We start from the raw sequence: 13,678 nt of genomic DNA, 5'->3' as shown, positions 1-13,678 counted from the left end.
CCACTCAAAAAGAGGGCAGAAGACCTAAGTAGACATTTCTCCAAAGATGACACACAGATGGCCAACTGGCACATGTAAAGATGTTCAACACAGCTCATTATTAGAGAAATGCAAATCAAAGCTAAATGAGGTATCACTTCACACCAGTCAGAATGGCCATCGTCAAAAATCCACAAACAATAAATGCTAAAGAGAGGGGGGAGAGAAGAGAACCCTCCTACATTATGGGTGGGAATGTAAATTGGGACAGCCACTATGGAGAACAGTATGGAGGTTCCTTAAAAACTAGAAGCAGAGCTACCATGTGACCCTGCAAGCCGAGGCCTGGGCGTGGATCTGGAGAAAGACACGACCTGAAAGGCCACCTGCACCCAATGCTCACTGCAGCAGCGCTGCCAACGCCGAGACACGTGAGCAACCTAAATGTGCACTGACAGCAGCGGACAGAGGTGCGGACGCACATTCAGGGGAACGTGCTCGGCCACCAAGCAGAATGAGACGGCGCCGTCTGCAGCAGCACGGACGGGCCCAGAGAGCGTCTACTGAGTGAAGTCAGAGCAGGAGGAGTGCCATGTGACGTCCTTATATGCGGAATCTAAAAAGAAGCGGCACGAAAGAAGTTACCTACGAAACAGACAGAGACTCACAGAGAACCACCCCATGGCTGCTGCAGAAGGTCATGTACACACTGCTGTATTTGAAACGGGTGCTGGGTCGCCTGCAATGTCTGCCCATTTCCATGGCGTGAAGACTGCCACCAGCGTGCGCTGTCAGGTACCAAACTGATGCCACTGAGCCTGAGACTGGGGAGACGTGTGCCCTACGGGCTTGCGTGAGCCGGGGCAGGCCAGCTCCAGCACTCCACTGCCACGCAGCCTGTAAGCTCTTCCGACTAACGTCCCTGCACAGCAAGGAGGGCTCATGTCTAACTCAGCAGCCTGAGAACACCCCAAAGCAGCTGCCCAACCACATCAAACTCCTGAAGTCTTCTGTTCTTTTTTCTGCAGCAACCATATGACTTTCGCATTCCACGTCATGATAGATCTGTGCTAATATAAAAACTGTATTTAAAATCACTTACCAGATTCTTCCTTTCTGACTCCTCAAGTCGAGTGGACTGCTCCAGGAAGTGGCACGGCGTCCATCCTGTGGTTTCTCATAGCTGCTTGTGCTTGTCACACACCGTGAACTGAAGGTGTGTGATTCTCGTCCACGAAGTAATTTCCTCCGAGGAACTCGGCACAGCTGGGAGGAAAGAACAGCAGTTTGTGATTAGATAATTCTAGATTCAAAGTTTGCCTCTGCCGATTACTGGCTGTGGGAGAGCTACATAAAGCCTCAGTCTGCTCATCTGCACCCTCAACAACAGGCACACGGTTATCTCGCGCCTTCCTGTTCCTTTTTAATTTGGTCTACACCAAGCATCACCAAGGACGCCTGACACCCACCAAGAGGGCTGCAGTAAGAATTCTCACACAGGGCTGGCTAGAGACTGGCGACTTGGCAATGCCGCCTAAGACTGAGGGTGCACATGCTATCTGACCCGGGTGTTTCTGATGCGTCTTTGGACATTCCTGTGTGTGTGTAAAATCACAGGGTTTGCAGGAGGAGCCAGGGCAGGGCCTCGGTGGAGGGCATGCATCTGGAGCCAGGCGGTCTGGGTTTAGCTTCCGACTTCGCCACCCACTTCCTGAGTGACTCAGACGCCCTCCCTGTCCTCTCTGGGCCTCAGCTTCCTCAACAGCCAAACGAGGAAAATAAGCAGGACAACTTCACAGGGCTGCTGTGAAAATTAAATGAATGAAAACACTCACTGAACTCAGGGGAGCGCCAGTGCTAAACAAATGTTAGTTTTTAAATTGTCATCATCTTACTAAGTCTGAGCTCACAGTGCTCAGCATATGACAGACCAATAAACCGAGACACAAGCTGCTGGAACAAGGAACATTGACTTTATCTGAAAAGCCAGGAGATGGGAAGGTGGTGGACTCATGTCCCAAAGAACCACCTTGCCTAAGTTAGAATTCAGGCTTCTTTTATGCAAAAAGGAGGGGCAGTAAAGGCAAACATTTCCTGGTTCCAGTCAGCCTCTGAAAGGGATGTGTCAATTTCTTCCTTCCTGCTGTCATTCACAGGTGGCCCTGGTCGGGATGATTCCGGAGACCTAAACAAAGATGTTTTACCTCCATGCTCATCACCTGGCAGACAGAGTTCCCAGAGATGGGCCACTGTGTATCACTTAAGCTTACAAGCAATGGCCCTTTAGTGATTAACCTGTAATAGAATACAAAGGTTCTCCCCATTATGGTTAACTACCTGTCAAGAGCCTGGAAACAGCTGCCTATCAGTGCGAAAAGGAGTGAGGGAACGCGACATGCACAGATGGGGCACCAAGCAGCCTTACGAGGAATAAGGCAGCACGACACCAGTGGGTCTTTACTGGGGCTAATTTTGCTCCCAGGAGATGCAACGTCTGGGACATTTGCAGTTGTCCCAGCTTGAGGGGTGAGGTGCTCCAGGCATCTAATGGGCAGAGACAAGAGATGCTGCAAGGTTCAGGACAGTGCCCAGAGCACAGAACGAACAATCAGGCCCACGAGGGCAGCTCTACTGAGGCTAAGAAATCTGCTGCGCCTGTCGTGTGTGAAATGATTTCCAAGACATGGTATAACAATGGAAAATAGGTGTAGAGGAAAATGCTTAGGTTAAAAAAAAAACAAAACAGGATATGAATACTTGAGTGAAAAGGCACAGACAAGTTCTGGAAATGGAATAAAGAAGTTGGTAGCAATGACTGTCCCTGAAGAATGGAACTGGGTCACTAGGTTTCAAAATTCCCTTTTCCCTATCTACGCTTTGGCAAACGCACAGACAATCACCTCTTCGAAAGAACAACACAAAATAAAGAGGCTGGATCCCACTACACCTCAGGGGAGGGATCTAAACCGGGCCTGCATTCTGAGTCCCAGACCACAGGGCAGGAAAGGGCTGTGCAATTCAGCACAGCACTAAAGCCTCGCTCCTAAGGTGGGGATGGCTAGAACCAGGATGAGTTCAAGCTTCCAAACTTCCTGGAAAGCTCCACCCCACACTGCTGCCAGTGCTGCTGGCTCCTGGCGCTGGATACCGTGCGGCCGGAGCCTCAGCCCTGACTGCCACCCCAGGCCCAGGCAGGAAGGAGCCAAAGGTCATGGTGATGGCCGACGGGGGCCGGGGCAAGACGTCACTGCTCGTGAATGGCCAGGGCTCCTTCCCCGAGCACGACGCCCCATCCATTCAACAAGGACACGTCCAGCATGAAGGCGGGCAGCAAGGAGGTGACCAGGAACCCCCATGACACTGCTGGGCACGAAGACGACACCGCTGGAGCCCCTGTCCCACCAGAACACCTGCCTCGTGCCCACCTGCCAGGATGTCATGAACCCCACCAGCTATGGCAACGTTCTCACGGAGGGCTTCCCTGAGGTCACGTCTCTGCGTGGGGTCCCCATGCTGCTCACTGGAGCTGGGGAAGGACACGGAGAGGCTGCACAAGCTTCAGGAGGCCCAGCTGGAGACCAGCACCTGCATGCAGGGCCAGCGTGCCCTCTACCTGAAATGTTCTGCCATTTCAGGAGAACGACGAAGACATCTGAGAGGCCGCCGAGGCTGCCCTGAGCGCTCTGCAGAAGGCACAGCGGCAGAAACAGAGCAGCTGCGCCTGCGCCTTGGACACCTCCCGGCGGGCACACAGCCCCCATGGCAGGACGGACAGGGCCCAGGTCCTCACACACAGACTGCCCTCCGGATCCGGCCCCTCCTTGGCTCTCAAAGGGCGCTTGGAGTTGGGCGTCTCCAGGACCTCGTGTTTGGGGCCTGTGGTCAGGCTCTTGGCACATTTTGGAACTCTCTCATTTCCCAGCTGGGGCTCTGACCACACGCTCCCCTCCAGCCAGGTGACAGTGGTGGGGAGGGCAGATTCTGTCCCTCTGGACCCCAAAGCTGGCATTTGTCCCCAGGACTCAGGAGTGCCCTCATCACAGCCAGCCCCCAGCTGTGTCCGCCCCTGCACAACAGGTCCTCAAGGCTTACGCCTGAAATGCGAAACGACGTCCGGTACATGGACAAACGTGGACCTGGCGGCCTTCCACAGCTCCCAGGCCTGCCCTCCCAGGCCACCCCTCCCTGGGCTCCTGAGAAGGCACGGCTGCATCCTCCAGCTTCCAGCTGTCTCCCCCCAGGAACTCGGGCAGCACGGTGGGGCCGAGGCCCATCAGGGGACACGGGCCCCAGCCCCAGGCGTGGGGGCTGCACAAGCCCTCCTCCACCTCCTCATGCAGAGGACTTCAGTCTCAGCCCTCAGCCTGGCCACCATCTTTCCAGGGCTGGACGCACAGGGGCCAGAGAAGAACTTCTCTCAAAAAGCATTCCCTGGACCATCTATCTGACTCCTGCTCAGCGTCTCCTCACCTGCAACCCTCCCCCCACCAGGATTTGCCAGAAACCCGAGGTGAAAAGTGACATCAGCTCCAAGTGACGTTGGGCAAGTCGGGTCTCTCTACAGACTGTCGCCCCACCTGCAGAAGGACAGCCCTGGCCCATTAAACCGTCATCAAGCTCCCCTCTGTCCCTCATCAGCCCCACTTCTGCTGAGAGGTGGAACCACGTGTGGAAGCCAGGCCACCCTGGCCGCCCGGGAGAACAGACTCGATGAACCCCCGCACAGATTCACTGAACCTCCTGGAAGGTCTGGGGTCACGGGCCCCAAGTTTTAAACAAGTGCCCCGGGTGACTCTGACGTCCCATGGACTGGGAGCTGGTGGCTTCTGAGTAAGCCCGAGAATCAGCATTACCTAAGACGAGTTCATGGCAGCAGGGGGCTCCTGCCCACCCCAGTTCTCTCCCACATCAGCCCCCGCCCTGGCCCAGTGCTTCAGCCTCCGGCGGGCCTAAGAAAGAGAATTCTGAAGTCCACCCTACCCCACCTAGGTTCCCCAAGGCCCAGCCATGGCCTGGGGAATCAACAGAGCATTCTGTCCAAGACCTCGTGGAAAAATCATAGTCTAGGGCAGAGGTCCATAAAATACAGTGTGTGGGGGGAGGCCAAATCTGGCCACCATTTTTGTAAAGTTTTGCTAAAACACACACACACAAAAGCTACTGGACAGTGGGACTTCCCTGATGGCGCAGGGGATGAGAATCTGCCCACCAGTGCAGGGGACACATGTTTGAGCCCTGGTACAGGAAGATTCCACATGACACGGAGCAACTAAGCCTGTGCGCCGCAAGTAATGAGCCCATGAGCCACAACCACTGGGCCCGCATGCTGCAACTACCGAAGCCTGCACACTTAGAGCCTGTGCCTCGCAACAGGAGCAGCCACTGCAGCGAGCAGCCGGCTGCTCACTGCAACCAGAGACAGCCCGCGCAAAGCAACGAAAACCGAGCACGGCCAAAACGAAGAAAGAATTTTTTTTGTAAGTTACTGGACAGTGGCCATGCCTCCCTTCTGGGCGCAGCACCCCCGCGATCCGGGGGGCTCTGCTGGGTGTCGAGTGGGGGACGGGTCCTGACATACCTGAAAGGCACAGTCTCACTGCCTCTGTTCAGCCAGCTTGTTCCTGCTGTACCACCTGCCTAGTATTTTAAGCTCACTCTTACCCTGAACCTGAAAGCCCCAGACACCAGGGATACAGGAAGGTACTTTCTCCAAAGACGCAAGCGCAGCTGAACAGAAAACACAGGCTTTGCACCTGAATGTCAGCCCCGCCATTTTCTCTGCTGGGCGTGGGAATAGATTTGACTTCCTCACTTAAAATGGGATAGGGCTAGGAATGTCCCTACTGCAGGGAAGTACAGCGGTCAAGACTGCCTTTGACAAGATATTGGAAGCACTGGTCACTGGTATCTCCTCTTCCCTCCCCGCCATAAAATTAATTTCTCTTATACTGAGAAGCCCCAGAAGAGCCCACAGACTCTCACAGCTGTAGCTCTCAACCCTGTTTGTACACAGTAATCTCTCGGGAGTTTTTTAAATTAAAAACTGAGGGCGGGGCCCGATGCCAGAATGATCAAGTCAGTCACTGGGACCTGAGTCCAAGCATGTCTTATTCCTATCTTCTAAGATTTCTACTCTATGCAAAGCCACAGTTCAGACTACTGCCTCAGTCTCGGAGCCCCAGGCTGGAGATCTCCCTGTTGAAGCCCAGACCTGAGCACTGGGGAGAACAAAGTCTTTGATAAGCTCGAACTCTTATATTCCCTGATCCAAGAATTCCAAGGAGGGACTTCTCTGCTGGTCCAGTGGTTAAGAATCTGCCTGCCAGTGCATGAGACATGGGTTCGATCCTTGGTCTGGGAAGATCCCACATGCCTCGAGGCAACTAAGCCCACGTGTGCCACAGCTACTGAGCCCGCGCTCTAGAGCCTGGGACGCTCTGCAAGAACAGAAGCCACCAAAATGAGAAGCCGGCACACTGCAACTAGAGTAGCCCCTGCTCCCCACAGCTAGAGAAAGCCCGAGAGCAGCAATGAAAACCCAGTGCAGCCAAAAACAAGTAAATAAATCAATAATCTTTTAAAATAGAATTCCAAGGAGTCATTCCTGGCTTTGGAGTTAACTGAGATGTCCACAGGAAGCCTTGGTGTTAATACTGAAAATGCACCCACTGTCACTGTGTTATCCCTTCACCCTGCTTTACTTTTTAAGACACTTACTGCCACCTGCTATGAATTTAACTTCATCTCTCTACTAAATGCAAGCACCAGATGAGTAGAAGCCTAGTCTGTCTTGTCAGCCTGGCCCACGGCAGGCATCTGAATGCTGAGTGAGGGAGTGCCTCTCAGAGCCCACCCAGGCTGCAGGCCACAGATACTCTTTTTTTCTTTCTCATCTCCGGAACAATATCCCTCTATCCCCTCTCTCGTCGAGCCCTCTCCCTCTCCGGCCCACCCTCAGGCCCTGAGAACGTTCATGGTGTGCCCTCATCATGGTGCTGCACACTAGTAGTTCTTGACTAGGAGGACTGTATCCTCCACAGGAGGCCAGGCTGTGTCCAGAGACATGTCTGCTTGTCAAAACTGGGGAAGCGGGGTGTGCTACTGGCTTCTAGCGGGTAGAAGGCAGAAATAATGCTAAATATCCTACAATATATAGGACAGCCCTTCCCTGTACCCCATTCCAATGAAAAACTATCTGACCCTAACTATCCAAAGTACCAAAGCTGAGAAGCCCTGGACAGGCTGACAGATGTCTCCAGATCTCTGTGTTACCAGGAATACTTCTCCCCAGTCCCTGCCACTTCCTATCTTGGGTGGCAACCCCATGTCCTCCCTCGGGACAGCTCGATCCGGGAAGACCCTCTGCTCCTGCACTCCCAGGACCCTGACCAGAAAATTCTGAATGCAAGCTTGACCTAGACTTTAAGGTTCTTTTACCTCTCGACCTGAAACCCTTTGCCTGGGGCTCCACTTTTTGCTTTTCTTCTTGTGTGGATTTTATTCTCTGTGAAATCTCTGCAGTTATTACACTAATAGTAAAGCAATTATCGTTTATATATTGCTTACTTGTGTCAGGCACTTTTCGATTGGGTTGATCAAACGATTCACTTGAGTTTTTCCATAACATTTTACAGAAAAACCCAAACAAACTTTTTGGCTAACCCAGTACTTAACATTCACCACAAGCATAAGTTCAGTACTATTATCTCCATTTTGCAGTGGCAATATAAGTGACCTCTCCCCAGATCACACAACAACTGAGTGATGGAACCAGAAGTCCCAGAGCCCCCCAAGCTACACTGTTAGGAAGCAAACACACAACCACATGCAGTCACAGGTCCCAGAGACCAAGGAAGACCGCATGCGTGTGCGCATGCGCGTCCACGCTCAGTCTGTCCAACTCTTTTCTGACTCTATGGACTGCACCCCACCACGCTCCTCTGTCCATGGGATTTTCCAGGCAAGAATACTGGAGTGGGTTGACACTTCCTCCTCCAGGGGATCTTCCTGACCCAGGGATAGACCCTGCGTCTACAGCATTGGCAGGCGGGTTCTTCACCCCTGTGCCACCTGGGAAACCACGGCTGACTCTGCCCGCCCTTCAGATGCATTAATGCAATAACAGACAAAAAGGAGCAACTGGGCCAGAAGAGTTCAGCTCTTCAGCTTCTAGGATGACCACCCAATCTCAAGTTCAGAGGCGAAGATTCCGCTAGCATTCCCCACTGCGATCCCACCTCAGGGCGGGGACAAGGACACACGGCCACCAGCAAGACAGCAAACACCCAGCGCCCACACCGGGCTGTGAGAGCCACGCTCCGTCCTGGGTATTTGGATTTCACGACGTTACCCCGGGTAACCGTCCCAGCGCTGACGCGGGCGCTGTCATCACCCGATTTACCCAGAAGCCTGCACGCCCGTGAAGCGGCGCAGCGTCCTCCCCGCCTGGACCCTCCTCCCGCGGCTGCAGGGAGAGAGAGACACAGCACGACGGCGCCGGGACACCGCCACCCACGCACAGCCGCAGAGCCGCTGACGCCGGACAGCCACCGGGTCAAACCACGCAGCCACGCCAGACGGCGCCACACGGCCACACACACGAACGCGCTCCAGCGGCACGGATCCCCACAGCCACGCTCACACGCCCGCCCCCGGCGCCCTCCCACAGGCGCGGTCGCGTCTTCCTCACACGACCACCACAGACCTCGCGGGGAAAGACGAACGCGGGCCCGAGGCTCGTCCCCGGCCCCACATGGCCGGCTCCGTCACAGACCCGCGGAAACGCCACCACACGCCCTCCTCCCCTCACAGCACGGCGCCGCCACCACACGCTTCGCACAGTCCTTCATCTCACACTCCGTCACCACACGACCAGACAAGGCCCCGCGGGCGGTCGCGGGCGCCCAGACACACAAGCTCAGCCAGACACACACACACTCACCCCGTCCTCCCGGGTCGCGCCCGGGCGGCGACCGCAGCCGCTGCGCCGGCGCCTCGCGCGCCCCTGGCTCCGGGTTCGCTCCCCACGCCTGCGCACTCCCCTGCGGGGCCCCCGGGCCCTCGCCGCCGGGCCCCGCCCCGTCACGCGCGGGACACGTCGACGGGCCGCGGCCCCGCCCCCAGGGCGTCCCCGAGCGCCCGAGGCCCCGCCCCTAAACAAAGCCACGCGGCGCGCAGGCGCTCACTTACCGCTCCCACCGGCTCGGGCCTGAGGCCCCGCCCCCTCACACGCCGGCCGCGGCAGGCACGCTCGGGCAATCCGAGCCTCTCTTGGGGGCGTGGCCCCGCCCGAAGCCCCGCCCCCTGCACCAAAGCGCGCAGGTGCAGGCTGCGCTTAGCGCTCCCGGGGGCCGCACCTGTAGCGGTCCCTAGGCGATCACGTAGACGGATTCAGGTGCTCAGGCCCTGCCTTGGTCCCTTCAGCCAGACCCAGTCTCCCCAGTTCGCTGCCCTCCTGGGCATCCATACCTACACGCTCCCGTCAGGGGGCTTTGCGTCCCAACACCCTTCCCTCTGCCCCCAGGGCTTAAAGGGCCGTAAGAGCCGGGCTCACCCGCGGCCTGGAACGCGCGCGCTGGCGCCTGCGCACTGCGAGCTCAGGCTGCTCCTCCCAGAAGCCTCGTGACGTGAGGTTGCAGGATCCCGGCTCACGGTGGCTCCGATCTGTCTGGCCTAGAGTCGAATGGACCCAGGAGAGGGGCGAAGGGATGGTCCTCCAGGACAAGGGTGGAATCTCGTTTGCTACTTGGCTGAACGAACTGCCCCAGAGTCCTTTGCTCGGCGCCTTTCGAGACTCGGACTGGACTACACCTCCCAGGAGCCCCTGCGGCCTGTTTCCACGCCTTGTGATGACGCGACTGCGAGTGGGCCCGGTGGGGACGCGGGCGCCCTCTTGTGGCGGCGCGTGAGGGGACCGCGAGACTGAGAGGATGGGAGGTGTTGCGATTGTGCGTTGTGTACATAACCCACCATTTGTGGTTGTGTACTGCTTCCCTGGTGGCTCAGTGGTGAAGAATCCGCCTGCCAATGCAGGGCACTGTGGTTGGATCCCTGGGTCGGGAGGATCCCCTGGAGGAGGGCATGGCAGCCCACTCCAGTATTCTTGCTGGAGAATCCCATGGACAGAGGAGGCTGCGGGCTACAGTCCATGGGATCGCAGAGAGTCGAACACGACTGAGTGACTAAAACAACAACCTGTGTGGAAACTTTTTATGTACTTATTGTTGAAAACTAGTTTTGAATGTGTGTGCCTGTGCACCTCCACCCGTCATGTGTGGCTGCTTTTGGACGATGCGGAGCTGAGTAGCGGCCACAGACATTGGCCCACAGAGGTTAAAATACTAACTCTGTACATTCCAGTTTTTGTGGCTGTGAGTTTGTGTGTCAGGGAGAACCCGCAGATAGTGTGTGCCGTTTCTGGAAGTGTAACCACGCAGGACCCCACGATGGAGGGTTAGGCCTTCCCCCGCGGCCTCTGCCGCAGCTCCCCTCTGAAGTCCCCAGATAGTAGCTGATGCACATTTGCTGAGCTCTTTTGCAGCTGTGAACCCCCTCCCCCACCAAATGGACAAACTATTCATACTTGATGAGGATGAACACATAGCCCCAGGGCTCTTGCAACCTAAGACCAAGACCAAGTGACCAAGTGAAGTAGCCCAGTTGTGTCCCACTCTGCGACCCCATGGACTGTAGCCTACCACGCTTCTCCATCCATGGGACTTTCCAGGGAAGAGTACTGGAGTGGGTTGCCATTTCCTTCCCCAGAGGACCTTCCCGACCCAGGGATCAAACCTGGGTCTCCTGCATTGTAGGCAGACGAGCCACCAGGGAAGTCCTGCAACCTAAGGCCTGATACCGTTAACCCGTGTGACACGCCCCTGCTGTGTCACCATCAGCCAGAGAACTGTGCACAAGTGATCATCAGGATCCCCCCAAGTACACACGCTAGCGCTCTAGAAGCTTCCCCGAGCTCCAGAGTGCGGGCTCAGTAGTTGTGTGTGGCGCACGGGCTTTGCTGCCCCAGGGCATGTGGAATCTTCCCCCGATCTGCACTGCCAGGCCCATTCTTATCCACTAGACTACCTGGAAGACTTTTATTTATTAACGAATCAGAATTCACATGAGTTTTTAAATACTGGTTTTTTTTTTCTTATTCTGGGTGTTTGAAATATCATGTAACTTTGTGAAGCAGCAGTAGCTTGCAGTTAATAAGGAACATGGTTTTCTTTTTTGTGTATGTGTGTGTGGTGGGTGGGTGTATGTATTACATTAAAACTTCATCTCTGGCACTGAACTTTTAAGTTTATATGACTTCCACCTAGTATGAAATAGTATTCTTGGAACACAGTTATTTTCAACGAAGTGTGTAATTGAACCGTAAGACTAAAGTTTGCTTCCTATGAGCATGCTCGAACACAAGAACATCAGGATATTCAGCATTTACATCCAGTCCAGGAACATGAGGCCATCATTCCCATGGGAATAGGGCTTGAGGGAGCCCAGCCATCTTGTCTTGGTAAATTTTATCAAAGGCTTCACTCTGGGCCACTGTGAACAGACTTTTCCAGTCCCCAGTGATTCCTGACAAATACAAAACAGGAAGTCCAGATCTACCGCACAATTGCACTCATCTCACATACTAGTAAAATAATGTTCAAAATTCTCCAAGCCAGAATTCAGCAATATGGGAACTGTGAAATTCCAGATGTTCAAGCTGGTTTTAGAAAAGGCAGAGGAACCAGAGATCGAATTGCCAACATCCACTGGATCATCGAAAAAGCAGGAGAGTTCCAGAAAAACATCTATTTCTGCTTCATTGACTATGCCAAAGCCTTTGACTGTGTGGATCACAATAAACTGTGGAAAGTTCTTCAAGAGATGGGAATACCAGACCATCTGACCTGCCTCTTGAGAAATCTGTATGCAGGTCAAAAAGCAACAGTTAGAACTGGACATGGAACAGACTGGTTCCAAACAGGAAAAGGAGTACGTCAAAGCTGTATGTTGTCATCCTGCTTATTTAACTTCTATGCAGAGTACATCATGAGAAACACTGGACTGGATGAAGCACAAGCTGAAATCAAGATTGCCAGTAGAAATATCAATAACCTCAGATATGCAGATGACACCACCCTTATGGCAGAAAGTGAAGAAGAACTAAAGAGACTCTTGATGAAAGTGAAAGAGAGTGAAAAAGTTGGCTTAAAACTCAACATTCAGAAAACTAAGATCACAGCATCTGGTTCCATCACTTCATGGGAAATAGATGGGGAAACAGTGGAAACAGTGTCAGACTTTATTTTTCTGGGCTCTAAAATCACTACAGATGGTGATTGCAGCCATGAAATTAAAAGACGCTTACTCTTTGGAGGGAAAGTTATAATCTGGACAGCATATTAAAAAGCAGAGACGTTACTTTACCAACAAAGGTCTGTCTAGTCAAGGCTATGGTTTTTCCAGTAGTCATGTGAGAGTTGGACTACAAAGAAAGCTGAGCACCGAAGAATTGATGCCTTTGAACTGTGTTGTTGGAGAAGACTCTTGAGGGTCCCTTGGACTGCAAGGGGATCCAGCCGCTTAAATGCCCATTGTTAAGTGCCCTTTGCCATGGAGACAGCAGGGATTGAACAGGGGGAATGGATATTTTGGGTGAGGGGTCTCGGAAAGTGGACCCGTGTTTCTCGGCCTAAACATCATCAGCATTTGTGTCTGGAGGCCGTCCTGTACACTGTAGAGCATCTTCCCTGGCCTCCACCTACTTCACATTGCTGTATAAGAGTGTTTGCTCCCCATTTAAGGAACAGGCTGGAAAATATAGGTCCTTAGACCCAAACTAAAGAAAAAAAAGTGTTACTTGCTCAGTCGAGTCTGACTCTTTGCGACCCCGTGGACTGTAGCCCACCAGGCTCCTCTGCCCATGGGATTCTCCAGGCCAGAATACTGGCGTGTGTAGCCATTCCCTTCTCCATAGGCTCAAACTAAAAACAAAACAAAACCGCTGGTGCTATAGGGCAACGTTGGCAAATGTGTGTACAATGACAGGTTTTAAAGCATTTTTTAACTGCCCCTTCTATTTTTTTAAATAAATGTTTTCTGGTTGCGCCGGGTCTTCTTTGCTTCTTGAGGGCTTTCTCTAGTCGTGATGAGCAGGGGCTCCTCTCCTTGTGGCTCACAGGCTTCTCACTGCGATGGCTTTCTTGTTCCCAAGCACAGGTTCAGGGCGAGCGGGCCTTAGTCGTTGCAGGACGCTGGCTCTGGAGCTTGGGCTCAGGCGTTGTGGCGTGCCAGCTTAGTTACCCCACAGCGCATGGAATTTCCCCAGACCAGGGATGGAACCCATGTCCCTAGCATTGGCAGGCAGATTCTCACCCACTGCGCACCAGGGAAGCCCTTCCTTGCCCGTTGTAACCAACTTCTTGATGAACGAAACAACTGGTCCTCATCCAGGTGGTTAGATGTCTTATGAACTATTAATGTCCCAGTTGTATAGAGAGTAAAAGGCGGCAGTGAAAACCAATCACCTCCGCAGGGCTGCGGTCCAGTAAAGGGCGGAGCTGGGATGTGGAAAGGAGCCGACTTCTGTATTCTCCACTTACAAAGCAGGCAGCGGGGTAGCACCTTCTTCAAGGGTTGCCGCTACAATTACGTGATAGATCGGGTTCTCAGCTTCCCTGGTGGCTCAGATGGTAAAGAATCGGCC

The 13,678-nt window shown here is 53.9% G+C and overlaps 1 protein-coding gene across 7 annotated transcripts in view; it reads right to left on the bottom strand.

The window, feature by feature from the left end:
- LOC138419347 (zinc finger protein 667) overlaps positions 1–9,784 on the bottom strand; it is a 44,846-nt gene extending 35,062 nt beyond the window's left edge. For 3 of the 7 annotated variants that reach the window (XR_011248947.1, XM_069552121.1, XM_069552118.1), the window contains exons 1-2: positions 8,921–9,062; positions 1,082–1,245 (exon numbers count right to left, since the gene is read on the bottom strand). The gene's annotated coding sequence lies outside the window, so the exon portion shown is untranslated. Of the gene's footprint in view, positions 1–1,081; positions 1,246–8,920; positions 9,106–9,532 lie in introns of those variants that run through there. The other 4 variants (XR_011248948.1, XM_069552117.1, XM_069552119.1 and 1 more) reach the window with 4 other exon arrangements.
- Between the last annotated feature and the right edge of the window lie 3,894 nt (positions 9,785–13,678).

This window comes from Ovis canadensis, chromosome 14 (genome assembly GCF_042477335.2).
Source record: "Ovis canadensis isolate MfBH-ARS-UI-01 breed Bighorn chromosome 14, ARS-UI_OviCan_v2, whole genome shotgun sequence".
Taxonomy (NCBI): domain Eukaryota; kingdom Metazoa; phylum Chordata; class Mammalia; order Artiodactyla; family Bovidae; genus Ovis; species Ovis canadensis.
The sequence above is the reverse complement of the archived record's forward strand: the minus strand, read 5'-3'. Positions and strand labels throughout refer to the sequence as shown.